The following is a 15,913-nucleotide window of genomic DNA, read 5'->3' on the forward strand; positions in this document are numbered from 1 at the left end:
CACAGGCACTCACATACCCACTCACAGACCCATAGCACCACTTGCACACCTACTCACAGATACACAGGCACTCACAAACCCACTCACAGACCCGCACAGCCACTCACACACCCACTCACAGATCCATAGCACCAATCACACACCCACTCACAGACCCACACAGCCACTCAAACACCTACTCACAGACCCATTGTGCCACTCATGGACCCAGTCATAGATTCTCACAGGCACTCAAAAACCCACTTGCTGGCACTCACACACCTGCTCACAGACCCATAGCACCACTAACACCCACTCACAGACACACACTGGCACTTACACACCCACTCATAGACCCACATAGCCACTCACACACCCACTCATACACCCATAGTGCCACTCACTGACCCACACATGCCCTCACACACCCACTCACAGACCCGCACAGGCACTCACACACCCACTCACTGACCAATACAGCCACTCACACAAACACTCACAGAACCATACAGCCACTCACACACCCAATCACAGACCCAGAGAACCACTCATACACCCACTCACCGACCTATAAAGGCACTCACAAACCCATTGTCAAAGTTTATCGGTTACAGTTAATAAACAAAATTTAAAAAAACAAAGAAATTCACTGAAAGAAACAAAGGTTACAGGGACGTTATAATTAGGAAATAGTATTAAAAAACCCTTTGAAATTCACAAATAAAACCCAAAGGCTACAGGGGCATTACAGTTAGAAAATCAAATTTTAAAAAACCCATAGAAATTCACTGAAAAAAACAAAGGTTATAGGGGCTCAAATTTCACTCATAAAAAACCATAGAAAGCCAGCAGTTAGAGTTACCCAGTGCAATGTTTATGATGTCACATATTACATCACTCATGACATGGCCAGTGACATCACTCATGACATTTCAAATAACAACACTGATGACATCACTGATGCCCAGCCATGGTATAAAAGGGGGGCATGCAGCCCCCTCTCTGGGCCAATTTCAGCCCAAAGACCTCATCCCCGGGGCTCGGCTGCAATTTCAAGAGGGAGGGAGGTTTAGCGGACCCCTTCTAAAGCCATTAATGGCTTTGTGGACCCCATCCTCCAGGACCAGCTGCAGCTCCAGCTATGTCCCTTGGTGCCCTTCCCTGGCACATTCGAGTTTCCCTGCCCACACTGGCGCATGGCAAGTGATGAGACATAAATAGAGCCTAGGCGATCCCCGACTCATACCATCTGCTGAAAGAGAAAGTGCTTTCCTGCTTCCCAGGTGGGGTTGTGCATGGTCCTTTGGTGCTGTCTCTTAAGAGAAATTAGGGCAGCGTTGCCAGAAAAAAGATCAGCTGAGGCATCCACAGGCTATCAATGCAGATTCAATTAAAAGCAATACAGCTGATATTTCAGCACCTGTTATGAACCTACAAGGTCTAGAAACTCAGATGAAAACCAAAGAGAGAACAGACTTACTACAGACTGATCCACATGATATCAGCCCACATATTAAGCATTTAGAGACTCCTCCCAAAATTCAGGAGGCCAAGCTCACCTCATGTCCATAATCTTCATGTGCCTTGTACTAATCAGGTACACATGAACCATTACTCTTCCTCAGCTAGCAAGCCACGATATAAAGCATGCTCATCAGCCAAGAGTCAAGTGCTTCCTGCATACAACCCTCAAGATGTTCAATGAAGCCTAGTGGTGCTTTTTGTGTTTTGTGCAATGAGTCACAATGCACCGAATCCCCAAACACTGCAGCTGCAACTGTGTTGTTTCCATGTGCCGTGATATAATATGCCATTTCTGCAGACATGTAATTTTTGCAGATAATACCGACCAAGCTGGAGAAACTATCCTGAGTGAGGTACTCACAATATACATGTGCAGGTGGGATACTCAATTGAAAATCAGTTTACTCTGAAACCCGCTTGTCTGCATGCTGACAGTGAGGGCCTGCATCTTCAGGATATGTATATATTCTACCTGGCGCATTATCTCTCACAACTATTCCATCTGTTTTTGGAGGACGACACAGAGTAACCATTTTGGTTCTCCATAGGAGAGCTGTTTTGCGAGCCCCACATCGGTTGGACATGCTGCACATTAACAATCCCTGAAACACTATTGCCTGTCCCTCTCTAAAGACATAGACCAATTGCTCACCAAATGGAGCAACCTCCAATTAACTTTAAAGGCATGTTAACTTGATCAAAATATCTGTGCTGCCAAGGTTAAAGGAACAATTTATGGACAGAATGCAGAACAATATCATACATTCACCCCAGTACAGAGATCTGGACCTAAATTCCATATTTTTTTGCTCACCATGCCATTCCAGTTTCGACCCGGCCATATACAAATCAGTCTTGACCCTGCATCCAATGGGAACAGTCCAGCCCAAACTGCCAGGCCAGGTCCTCACTGGACTGGAAACAAGCATCCTAGGACCAGTTTAGGGCTTTCAGCCCTCATCAGCGCTTGACTCAAGTGGAATAGAGAGCACGGGACCCACGTCTGGGCATACCCGTCCCACTTAGGGTGACAAATACAAAAAGAAAAATTGATGGACAGAATGCAGAACAATGTCATGCATTCACCCCTGTACAGAGATCTGGGCCCAATGCATCGTTTTTTTGCTCACCATGCCATTCCCGTTTGGACACAGCTATATACAAATCAGTCTTGACCCTGTACCTAATGGGAACAGTCCAGCCCGAACTGCCAGGCCACGTTCTCCCTGGACTGGAACCAAGCATCCTAGGACCGGTTTTGGACTTTCAGCCCTCATCAGCCAGGATAGCTTGACTCCTGTGGCATGGAGGGCACGGGACCCACGTCTGGGCATACCCTTCCCTCTTGGTGTCACAAATGCAAAAAGACCAATTGATGGACAGTATGCAGAATAATGTCATACATTCATCCCAGTACGAGATCTGGGCCTAAATCCATCGTTTATTTGGTCACTATGCCATTCCAGTTTGGACCCAGCCTTATACAAATCAGTCTTGACCCTGTACCTAATGGGAACAGTCCAGCCCGAACTGCCAGGCCAAGTCCTCCCTGGACTAGAACCAAGCATCATAGGACCAGTTTTGGGCTTTCAGCCCTCATCAGCCAGGATAGCTTGACTCCAGTGGCATGGCGGGTACGGGACCCTGCATCCAATGGGAACAGTCCAGCCCAAACTGCCAGACCAGGTCCTCACTGGACTGGAAACAAGCATCCTAGGAACAGTTTAGGGCTTTCAGCCCTCATCAGCGCTTGACTCAAGTGGCATGGAGAGCACGGGACCCACATCTGTTTGCCTGGGAGCCTGTTTGCTAGGCTGACCGCCTGAAATTACGAGGGAAATCCTGAAGACAGCGAGCCTTTCTTCTGTGGGGAAATCGTGCAGGAAGCGCACTATAAGCATCATTTGGGACTGTTAGTCCCCCTCGCCGCCGCTCTTTGACACAGAGTGGCCGCCGAGTGGGGGGACTACAATTCCCACAATTCCTGCGCTGTCCTGCCCCGCCCACCAACCAGCACTTCCGTGCCCGGAGGCACAAAACACAGCTGCTCCCTCCGCGTCGCGGGACGAGCAGGGCGAAGCCCGGGCCAAGGGCGGGCCCGTTTAAGCCCGTTCAAGAACGGATAGGGACGGGATGGGCCACCCCCTTAACATCTACAACTCTAAAGGTCAGTGAGTCCCTTGCATGTTTGGTAACTATTAGCTAAAGTGTGGTTTGGACTAACACCCACTGACTCACGTGGATTGTGTGAACCATGACTACATCCCCAGTTGATGCGGGAAACTGTGGGAGAAGTACTGGTGGGTCTCTCATGGGCACTCTAGACAATTTTTTGATAAGAGTTTCTACCGCCCTGGCTAAAGATATCGAACTCACTGAGAAGAGATTATCGTTAGACCCACTTTTGGATAAGCGGTCCTCATTGGGCAGTCTGGCAAGGGCAAGATCACCCACTCCCCAAGAGACTGATTTATATGATGCGGGGTCTGCTACTGAGGGGAGGGATGGAAGTGTCATTATATTGCAGGAAGCAACCCCCGAGGCGGGATTGAACTCGAGTAGCCTTGCGAAGAAGCAGCCTTCCCCCAATATGAAAACTAGGTCAGCCAGTTGTGCAAAAGTTGGAGTGGTCCAACAGTCACAGGGCCCAATATCCAAAAGGAAATACACAAGGACACAACACCAAGCGGCAGACGGAAAAGGGAAAAAAACTAAGGAGGTCACCCCCAAAGAGAACTGTTTAATAAGTGCTTCACATATATCATTACCGGCAGAGGATGGGCCAAACGTATTGCGATCCAGGGAAGGAGATGCCCCACATGTCTCGGATGTCGCCTTTTGGAAAAAATTGGAAAGAACTGTACATAAGCTTACCCTTCCCATACATGATAGACTGGACCGAATTGAAAATAGACTGGTGTGTTTGGAACTTTTGCTCTCATCAGCACATGCCAGGGGGGTTCAAGGAAGGGACCCAATTGGCGTCAAATGTGGGGGGGCAAGACACTGTAGGCACTAGCTCTAATGATCTGACTAATCCTAATGTGTCCACAAAAGGTAGTCAAAACCTTGCATTAGAGAATATATTACCTTCTAGTGCCATGATCCCCCGGAGAATTTCAGAGGGGGCACCCCATACAGAACAGGCAAGCAAGGATAAAGCTGTGATGGTCATTAGCTCTTCAACAAAATCCCAGACAACCCTCAAACCCCCTATAATTCATGATGTGCAGAAGCAACAAACAATTGATCTGCCCCCAGATTCAGCCTCGTATGTGGTAGTTCTGACAGGGGTGCCACCATTAGAACATGGCAAGAGGGAGACCTACAGGGAATTGAAAAATAAGGGTATTTTTTGGCTAAATGTTAATCGGCCATTGCCTAGCTATGTCTGCCCATAGATATTATTTGCTAGGAGAGTAAATTGGGGGGGAAGAAGGGCAAAGTCAACTGAAGGTGGTTGTGTTATCATTAACTTCAGGGACATAAGATGTGCTGAATTTATTTGTAATGAGGGACATTTCGGCTCCAATACTCAAATCCAATCACTTCCCCTAAGGTTCTTTTACGCCCCTGAAAAAATTACAGGATGGGGCACCCCTTTAGGAGGTGTGGCTCAAAACTATCGCAAACCACAAAATATCAGATTACAAAATAGGTTTGGGGCCCTGTCAGGACTAGAAGTCTGTGATTGACAGCTAAACATGCTAAAAGAGGAAACTAGAAGCAGTTCACCAAAAGGACTAATAGCTGTGGGTAAGTTATTGAGGGATGTTCCCCTGTCAGGAGATCTGTAAAACTGAATGAGTGGAACATTGTAGATCTGCTGTCATGGAATGTGGCGGGACTTTGAACCAAATTTCATAATAAGGAATGGCTGGACTATGTAAATAAATTTAACGTAATCTGTGTCCAGGAAACATGGGAAGTTGACCCATCAAATTTCAATCTTGAGGGGTATAAGTTGTTTGGGACTCCGGCTGTAAGCTCTAGGGCAAATAGAGCGAAAAGAGGTCTCGCTCTGTGGGCGCATCTGACTCTAGATGGGACCTGGATAGATCTCAACTGGAAATCAGATTGTATGCCTGCAGTTCAGTTTAAAACCAGGGATCTTAATCTGATTATAGTTAATTTTTATAATGCAGGAGGTTGTAGAGGGGAGGAGTTGGAGGTTCAACTGGGCATCCAGATAGAAAAGATGAATAACGCCCTCGCTCCCTTATTTTTAATTGCAGGTGATTTTAACTGCCATTTATGTCCTCGGCTGATTCCCTTTATGGAAAATTGGGCATCGTGTAATCTAGTGGAGGGTGCCCACTTTGACCACACAATAGATGTAGTTAATCTTAATGGGATGATGAATAACTTTGACTTGTCCCATTCTATGGATCTTTTATCTCTTAACTCCAAAAGTGGGGTCAACCCAACCTTCAAAGGTAGAGGATGCAGCTCATATATTGACTTTGTCATTGTCTCCCGCTTACTTAAACAGAGAGTTTTACGATTTAACATCGACTGTAGTGGCTTTAGCAATCACAACCCTCTTACAGTGAGCATTGTAGTGTCAAGAGCGAATAGAGAGAAAAGGAAGAGACCTCAAGACGTTAGGGAGACGGTTACAGACCAAGGTAGAAGATTAAAATGGGCTAAAATAGATAGTGGAAGTTTTTATAAGTCCCTAGTCTCCAAAGGGCAACAGCAGTTGGAGGTATGCCTAAACCTGGAGTATAAAGGGCCACAGGTGGTGGAGGCATTTGAGGAGATGGGTAGGCTAGTAGATTGCTTAATGCATGTAACAGGGAAAGGGAAGGAAGCCCATAACCAGAGATGGTTCGACAGGGCATGCTCTTTGGCCCAGAGAAAGCTTAGAGCTGCCCTCAAACAGAAACCCAGAGATGGTGTGAGGGTTGTGCTCTGTAGAGCACACTATAAGCAAGAAGTTAGGCGCCGCAAGTTAGCTCTCCAAACTGAAACGTGGGAAGATCTACGAGAGGCTGCGGAAAAACGTGATCTCACCAGGTTTTGGCAAATAATTATTAAACGCTGCTTTCAAGATGGAAATAGTCCTAGCATTACCTCAAATGTACTCCCAGCACAATGGGTGTAACATTTCAGTGCTCTATACAACAGAGGGACCATGTTGGAAGAGGAACAAGATGAACAGAGGGATATCGTAGTTGAGAGGATCGAATTTACCCTAAAAGAGATCGAGGGGGGCATAAAGGGTCTTACACGCAATAAAGCCCCTGGTCCAGACGGGATCCCACCAGACCTTATCCTAAGCAACATAGAACTATGGGGCCCGGTAGTTACAAGAGTTATAAATGAGGCCCTAGTATCGGGTTTACCCCGCTCATGGTCAACAGCGACTATAGTACCAATTTTTAAGAAGGGTAGCAGAGATAGCTCCAATGTTATAGGCCCTTCTCTCTAATAGATGTAGCAGCTAAAGTAATGGGTAGGGCTATCCTGAACCGCTTAATGGAATTGGAAGAAGAAAACAGTATCCTCACAGAAGTCCAGTATGGCTTCCGGGCCGGGAGGTCCACGACAGACCAGTGTTTAAATTTATATTTACTGGTCACGAAATATACAGTTGCCAGACAGGAGAAAGTCTATCTAGCCTTTATGGATCTGGCAGCAGCTTTCGATTGTGTAAATCGATCGAAGCTGTGGGGAATACTGTCGTATCTGGGGGTTGATGCTGGCCTCATTTCTATTCTGAGGAACCTCCACCAGACTACATCCGCAACAGTGAGGTATAACCTGGAGGGTGACCAGACAGACTCTTTTAAATGTACAAGCGGGGTGAGGCAAGGGTGCATACTTGCACCCTTCCTATTCTCCATTTACATTAATGGGCTTGAACGTTTTTTATTGAACCTGAAAGCAGACACGCCCAGAATAGGAAGTAGATCCGTTCCAGTTCTGCTTTATGCAGACGATGCGGTCCTGCTGGCCCGAACGCCAGTAGGACTGCAACGTCTGATTGACGGATTTGTGGAGTTTATGTCTAGCCTCGACCTATCTGCCAACCTGACAAAATCATATATAATGGAGCTGGGCCCAAAACATAAAGGCAAATATTTTAACTATAGAATTGGTGCTACAAGTCTGGCAAAGGTGCAGACTTTTTTATATTTGGGCATTTTATTTGATAGAAATTTGAATTTTAAACCATTGATCGAAGAACATGGCAGTAAGCTGGCAGCGAGCTCAGGAGCAGTTATGAATTTTGGGCGCAGACTGGGCCGCTGGGCTCCCGAACAAATGCTAACCATGTATAATTCGATCACTGTTGCGAAGGTTATGTAAGGGGCAGAGTTATGCTGAATAGCAAATGGAACCAGCTTACAGACCAAGGAAAACAAATACTCAAGGAGGCTGCTTAAAGTGCCCCAATCTGTACCATCATATATAGTACATGAGGAACGTGGTTGTAAGCACCTGGAGGACAGGGTGAGGAACAGACCCCTCATGGCCTGGCTAAAACTATGGGTCAATCAGGATGCTAATCTGTCACGGTTGATTATCACAGATTGTTTGGGGAGTGAGAAAGGTATGTCTATCCCCTGGTTAAAATATGTGAAAGGGGTTTTGGAAAGCATCGGATTTGGACATTTGTTTTCAAATCCACAGAGTATTATAAAACAAGATCAAGTAAGAGTAATTGAGAAGCTCTCCAAACTTACCACCCGGTCACGAGAAATGAGGGAAAGGAGTAAGCATAATGTACAGGCCTATATGACAGTGAAACCCTCTAGTGGGATGGAGCCCTATCTCTCCCTTGTATACAACCCCCATGACAGGTTTTTATTAACGCGTTTTAGACTCAACTTGCTGCATCATCTTTTATCTGAACCTGCGGGATTCATTAATGCAGTTGAGTCAAAGGGTCCCTGTGGCTGCGATCATCGATCTGAACAGGATACCCTTCACTTTGTATTACTATGCCCATTTTATCAAGCACCTAGACGCTGTTTTTTAATACATCTTTAAAAAAAAGATAATTTAAGATCAGCAAGAGATGCCCTTGTTTTTTTAAAAGAGTCAAGAGATCCCCTGACATTATTCTGTGTGATAAACTTCTTGAGGATTCCAGAAAGATTAAGGTCCACTAAATGAATTTGGTTTTTGATACTGTTAATGGAGAAAATGCGGAGGTGGACGAATATTGTATATTTGATTAGTTTATTCCTGCTTCTTTTTTAATGAAATGTTTTTATAGTATGAATTATGTACTTTTATGGTGTTGTTGAAATACCGAATAAATAATTTTGAAACATTTTGAAACGTATATATTCTACCTGGCGCATTATCTCTCACAACTATTCCATCTGTTTTTGGAGGACGACACAGAGTAACCATTTTGGGTCTCCATAGGAGAGCTGTTTTGCGAGCCCCACATCGGTTGGGCATGCTGCACATTAATAATCCCTGAAACACTATTGTCTGTCCCACTCTAAAGACATAGACCAATTGCTCACCAAATGGAGCAACCTCCAATTAACTTTACAGGCATGTTAACTTGATCAAAATGTCTGTGCTGCCAAAGTCAAAGGAACAATTGATGGACAGAATAAAGAACAATATCATACATTCACCCCAGTACAGAGACCTGGGCCTAAATTCCATATTTTTTTGCTCACCATGCCATTCCAGTTTGGACCCGGCCATATACAAATCAGTCTTGACCCTGCATCCAATGGGAAGAGTCCGGCCCAAACTGCCAGGCCAGGTCCTCACTGGACTGGAAACAAGCATCCTAGGACCAGTTTAGGGCTTTCAGCCCTCATCAGCGCTTGACTCAAGTGGCATGGAGAGCACGGGACCCACGTCTGGGCATACCCGTCCCACTTAGGGTGACAAATGCAAAAAGAAAAATTGATGGACAGAATGCAGAACAATGTCATGCATTCACCCCTGTACAGAGATCTGGGCCCAATGCATCGTTTTTTTGCTCACCATGCCATTCCCATTTGGACACAGCTATATACAAATCAGTCTTGACCCTGTGCCTAATGGGAACAGTCCAGCCCGAACTGCCAGGCCACGTTCTCCCTGGACTGGAACCAAGCATCCTAGGACCGGTTTTGGACTTTCAGCCCTCATCAGCCAGGATAGCTTGACTCCTGTGGCATGGAGGGCACGGGACCCACGTCTGGGCATACCCGTCCCTCTTGGTGTGACAAATGCAAAAAGAACAATTGATGGACAGAATGCAGAACAATGTCATACATTCATCCCAGTACGAGATCTGGGTCTAAATTCATCATTTTTTTGGTTGACATACATCTTTAATTGTATAGCACTCCCCTTCCCCAAAATACGTATTGTAAATATTCAAGGGAAAATAACATCCTTTATGTGGGTGTATATGGTGATCAGACTTTCCTCAAAAAAGCAGAAGCTCAGACTAGAAAATGGAGGCCTGGCTTTGCAAGATTTGAGGCTGTATTGTGACACCATTCAGTTTAAGAACTGTAGGATACTGTTGGGCTCCCCTGACACTTCGAGGTGGGGTAGGATGTTGACCGCAATGACTAGGTTTTTTGGAACACCTGGTTTCCTTTACACGATTGGTGCCCTAAAATATGTTTTTAAAAGTCAAGTTAAAGGTTTTTAAGTTGGCCCTCTGTTTTTGGTGTAGAATCAGGAAGGTCTTTGGCATTAAATATCAATCAGATTTTTGTCCCTATTTGGGACTCCCCTGGCACCCCAGAGTGTTTACTGGATAGCTTGAGCTCTCCAATGAGGGATGCTGGCACCACAACCTGGGGACATTTTGACAGCTCCAGGTCTGGCACCGTGAGTGGTGCTTTTTGTAAGGACTGAAGGGCATATATCTCGATTTGAATATGTTCAGCTAGTCTCTTGGCATGCGACTGAAAAACAGGACGTTGGAGGACCATGGGACTCAGAGCTGAGAATACAGGATACGAGGCCTTTGAAAAAAGAGGTCTCCATCTGATATTGGGAATTCCTTGATGATGAGCAAGAAAATTCAAAGGCTCTGCATTTGATCTGGGAGGAGGGGGATGTCAGACACGGAGCTCCAGCACCTATGGCAAGCAGGGGTGGCTCCTCCGTAGTGGCGGATGAGCGTCGCTCCACTCTTCAGAGTCAGTCACTGAAAAATAAAATGATAATGAAACAATATAATTTTATTTTTCTGTGGCTGGCTCTCACATCCAAGCAGGGCAGAGTGGGCTGGATCATGACGGGCAGGTGGTGGGCACTTAGAAGTGCGCGTGTGGAGAAGCGTGGCTCAGTGGTTAGAGGCGGCAGACCCGGAAGCTGAGATCAGCCGTGGACCAGGGTTCGGTTCCCCGCCTCGGCAGGTCTCGGGCTCAAAAATTCCACGGACTCGACAATTCTCGCTCCGGTGCCTACTCGACTCACGGGGTCACACTCTGCGACTCTGGGCAATAGCTTGCTTAATCTCCACTATGGCCCCTCGCGGCGGGATGCCTGGCTTTCACCTTGTGGATACCCTGCCGGGGTATCTCACAGGGGAATACCAGGACGGGTTCCCTAAGCAAGCGCCTTGATACCTTCGGGTGATACGTGCGCTATATAAGTCGCAATACATTTACATTTACATTTACATGTATGTTTGGCCGGCCATCCCAGAAGTGTTTACAGCCGAGTTGGAGAAATGCTACAGCCTACACAGTAGTGTCTGAATAGCAGAGCAGGCCATTCAAGCCAATCTTGGCACTGCTCTCCTAGCAGGAGAGCAGAGCCAGGATTATCTGCGCAGCTTCTGCCTTCCCAAAGACTGCTGGGAGAGCTCCGAGGTGGATGTCGGAGGCTGTGGCGAAAGAAAGGTACGTTTTTTCCAAATTATTATTTTCCCTTCCGTCCCCCACCTTTGGGTTTCGGTAGCCGCCACTGATGGCAAGTATTACTGAAAATATTGAAAATTACTGTCAAACTTGCACCTTTAAAGATGAATAACTTTGATACCTTCCATAGGATTTATTGGATCCCTCAGAAGATCGCCAGGTTCGCAAATAATCAGGTCCTGGGCTGCAGAAGGTGAAGCTAATGATGAGCATCTATTTGTATCCTGCACCTCTCTCTGTGCCTTTTGGGTGACTTTGAGTGAAATTATTTTTGAATTACTCTTGGTTAAAATCGAGCTTAGCCCCATCCCTGTCTTGTTTGATGCGGATACTACATCATATAAACTCCTCAATTGCTCTCCGCTGTGCTTGTTATTCTGCCTGTTGTTACTTGCCATTAGGGAGATTTTCAAAAACTGTCCAAATTCTACACCTCCCTCACCCAGGTCATGGTTGAATGCTGTCAAGCGTATAGGAAAATTAGAGGTAAAAGGCTCCACTAGAAGATCGGATACTGTTTGGGCCAGAATTTTGAGTTGGGAAGGTTGGTCAGATCCGTATCACAGTGCAGTCCTATGAATGCACCATTGTGCCAAAGCGATCTGGGCATCATAGCCCACCTCTCTTAGATGTGGGAACTTTTATGCATAAGACTTGTGGTTGGTTACCCCCTTTTCCAATTTCTGGTAGCCTTTACCGGGTGATATGAGGACAATAAAGAAAATAATAACTGTTCCCCTATCGTGAAAGAGTTGCTGTCCTGGAAAGTGGTGCATAAGTTATTGGATATAAACAGACAGGTGCACCAATGTGGTCTAATTCTGGTATTCAGAAGCGGTGGCCGAAGCTCCACTGGCTGATATGATAGAAATCCTCTTTGGTGTTGATGGCTCCCTCATATACTTTGACTAGCTGTGTACAGTTGACTACCTCCTGTGCTCAAAACATTGGCGATACTACCAATTTCAACACTACAACGAAAAGTACACTCAGGTCAGGTGGTATGCTGTTTCCTGGTTCACCCATTCAGAAATAGCTACGGATACGGAAGAACTCTAGGGAAACAATCTCTAACTATCTCTCCATACAAATCAAAAAAGGCCAGATTGGCACTAGATTACCTTTTCTGGCACTGTCCAGGCTCGGAATGAAACCTCGTACACATTATCTTGTCCTGCTTGCACCTACGTGCATACTGGAGAGATGTTTGATGTACATGTGCATGGCACCATCTTCTCCCATTTTGTGGAATTGCCCAAGTTGGCTATCTTGCACAATATGTCAGGCGAAGGACGCCACCTCATCCATCCATCCTTTCACACACCCGTCCACCCTTTTACCCACCCATCTACCCTTCCACCCATACATCCATCTATTTACCTTTTCTCTCATCCATACTTCCACTAATTCACTCATCCATCCATCATTTCTTTTATTAGCAATCCATTCACCCTTTCATTCATACATTCACTAATCCAGTGGTTCCCAAACTTGGCGCCGTGGCTCCCTGGGGAGCCGTCAAACCCAACCAGGGGAGCCTTACACTAAACACTTGAATGCATTTAATGCTGAATGGTCTGATGGCTTCAGTTAAACTAATTCGACTGAAACTCATGATGTTGATGATTTGTAAGTGACATGCCTAAAGCTGTAAATGTTGTGCCTAATTGATGGCATGTCGAGGGAGATGATCTCCATATTTCACTGGAACCCCACATTCCAACACTCTCAAAGTATGCTCAAGATGCCTGATGTATTTTGTTAGCCTCTGTAATAGTTTCGTTTTTTTCCAAATGCATTTTACACCAATGCAAGTTTTCAGGAAAGAACAGTTGTCCTGTCTATTAAACACACTACGGGGCCAATTACGATGTCGGTCAGAAACTCGGGTTCTGAGATTCCGACTGACCAATTACTACGCTACCCAACATTGTTCGGTCTGACTGCATTGACTTCCATGGGAGCCTGTCTTCTGAATGAGAACACAGGCTCCCATTGAAAAAAGGAGTGGTTGGAGAAAACCTTGCACCCAGTGGCAGGCACCTCATTGTGCCCGCCACACTGTGCATGGTTGGAAAGAGGGGTCCCAAGGGTACCCAAACAGGCCCCAACCGGAGGCCTACGGATAAAGGGGGTCCTGCTATGGGCCCCTAAAGCCAGATTCCGAAGCGTTTTTTTGTTGAGCTAACCAATTCAGACCAGCTGTCTGAATCGGTCATCGTAATCGCTCAGTCGGAAACCGTGTCCATAAGGCTGTACAATTCAGCTCCGAGCGACTCAGGCTTTTCGAATGCTGCCCAGTACCGAATCAGACAGCCCGAAAGGTTCCCCAGCATCGTAATCGGTTGGCCGGAAATGTATCTGATTTGGTCGGAAATATAGGTTCCAAATTGAATTCAGAGAATCTGAATCCCGTCCGGAGCCTTTCCGGCCAACATCGTAATTGGCCCCTAAGTATTGACATTTGTACTTGAACCATAGGTACTTCTAGTACACATTTCTTTCAGTACACACACATTTCCAAAGAGGCCTGCTCTCTCCTTGAGCACAGGGAAGTAAAACACCATATACAGCATAATGCCAATATTTGGAAGCAAGAAAGAGGGACGTTTAAAAACAATTCTGAGAAGTTGTTTTACTTGCATTGATTTGGAGCCAATTTTAGAGGGGAGACAGCAAAAATAAAGCTGTAAGTGGTTTAAAAAATTGTGAGTCACCCTGCTGAGATAGATGTTTTGCCTTGTATGCCATGGGTAGAAATGGAAGTGCATGCAAATATTCTTCAAGCGCAGAAACACTTTGGCAATCAGGACTACATCCATAAGGGTGGTATCTAGCACTGTACGTGGGATCAAAAAGTTTGAGAGGGTACTCTGAAAAAGGCATGGGCAAAGAAGGGTAACTAGGAAAATTTTAGTAGAGGTGCCGCCTTAGTAATACGAAACCCCCTGTGTATACGATTATAATACCTTCATGTGCTTCATTCCAATTATTTTCCGGAAGAAAAATGCAAGTGCTCCCGAGGCCGTGTTTACATCCCACCCACCCTCCCAAAAAAGTAACAGTGGGGAGCCTCTGGCAATGGCAATTGGGTCAAGGGAGCTGCAGGTCGAAAAAGTTTGGGAACCACTGTACTAATCCATCCAGACATTCACACATTCCTTCACTAATTTACTCACCCACCTTTTCACATTATGAGCTGAGCCTTTGTCTGCAGAGTTGCAGACAGTAGAGGCCCATCAAGAACTTCACCTTGCTGTAGTTCCTAAAGCAAGGGGTGGGGTGGAGGAGGGTTGACTATGCCCCTGCACATAGGCAATCTGAAAACGTAGAAGTCATGAGTCATGCATGATGCACAGTACCAGGACGCGAGGTGACTGTGACATGGTGTTGTTTCCAGGGCTTTAAGTGGTGTAAAAAAACTGGGGGGTCTCTTCAAAGGGGGTGTTCGATGTAATTAAGGGTGTGTTTTAAAACACTGAGGCTAAAAATCTGTGCTTAGCATTGTGTTCCGCCCGACTGGTATTATGTTGTTTCTGTTATTACATCCAGATATATAAAACAGATATAAAACAGCAAGTATTATTACACCAACAAAAAGCCAGGACTATTGGCTTTGTCAATGGTTGTTAGTGGCTTACAATAAAAAAAAAAGCAGCAACCATGGCTTCCTTGAATATAATATTGAAAATGTGTCATTCTAAAATGATGAGACAGTAAAAGAACTATAACCCGTTCTTTTTTACTTGTATCACCTGCTTCCTTATATAAACTTCTTTCTCATGTTGCAGCATGGGTGCATTACCTTTTATCCATCTAACAGAATGCCCTGCTGTACCCTGAGGCAGAAGGAGGCCACCACATGTTTTAACAGCACAGATGGCCCCATTGTCAGTCAGTATGGGTCAATCAGCGACATACTGAATGACAATGGGCGGGTGGTGCTGCTCTTTTGCTCTAGGAGGAGTGCGAGGCAGCCCCATCAGGGGGCCGAGGCTTCTCGCAGGGGGGCAGTGCTGCTCCCTGTGACGGTCAAAATTACGGACCAAAGGCGTCCATAAGAGGGATCCTCATGGACAACGGACGTGAGGTCCAAATTACAGACTGTCTGTGAAATTTACGGACGATTATTCACCCTAGGAGTGGCTGGCTAGAATAAATGCAGGCGTGCAACACCCATTGGACTCAAAGGGCTTCCCCCCCCCCCCCCGCCCCCGTCGAGTGTGACAGCCCGGGATGAGACAGCTTCCCAGGCACACACACAGCTGCACCCGAGCACTTCACAGGTCTTTAAAAGACCATTTGCATGTTAATGAGGCCTTGCTGTTGCTTCACCCCTTCTAAGAGCCCCTGAAGCTCCACTCTGCCTATTGCTTAAAGATTCAGCCCACCCCCCCGAAATTTAGCTCCAGTTGCGCCTCTGCCAAATGTCATTAAACCCTCGCACCAGGAAGTGACAACCGAACTCCTCAGACTAGCCACATATGAAAAGCCTATTAACAAATGCTTCACAATCGCCTTAAACTATTGGAGAAGATCTGGGACCCCTTTCTTCACGTCAC

Source organism: Lissotriton helveticus, chromosome 6 (genome assembly GCF_964261635.1).
Source record: "Lissotriton helveticus chromosome 6, aLisHel1.1, whole genome shotgun sequence".
In the NCBI taxonomy this organism is placed as follows: Eukaryota; Metazoa; Chordata; class Amphibia; order Caudata; family Salamandridae; genus Lissotriton; species Lissotriton helveticus.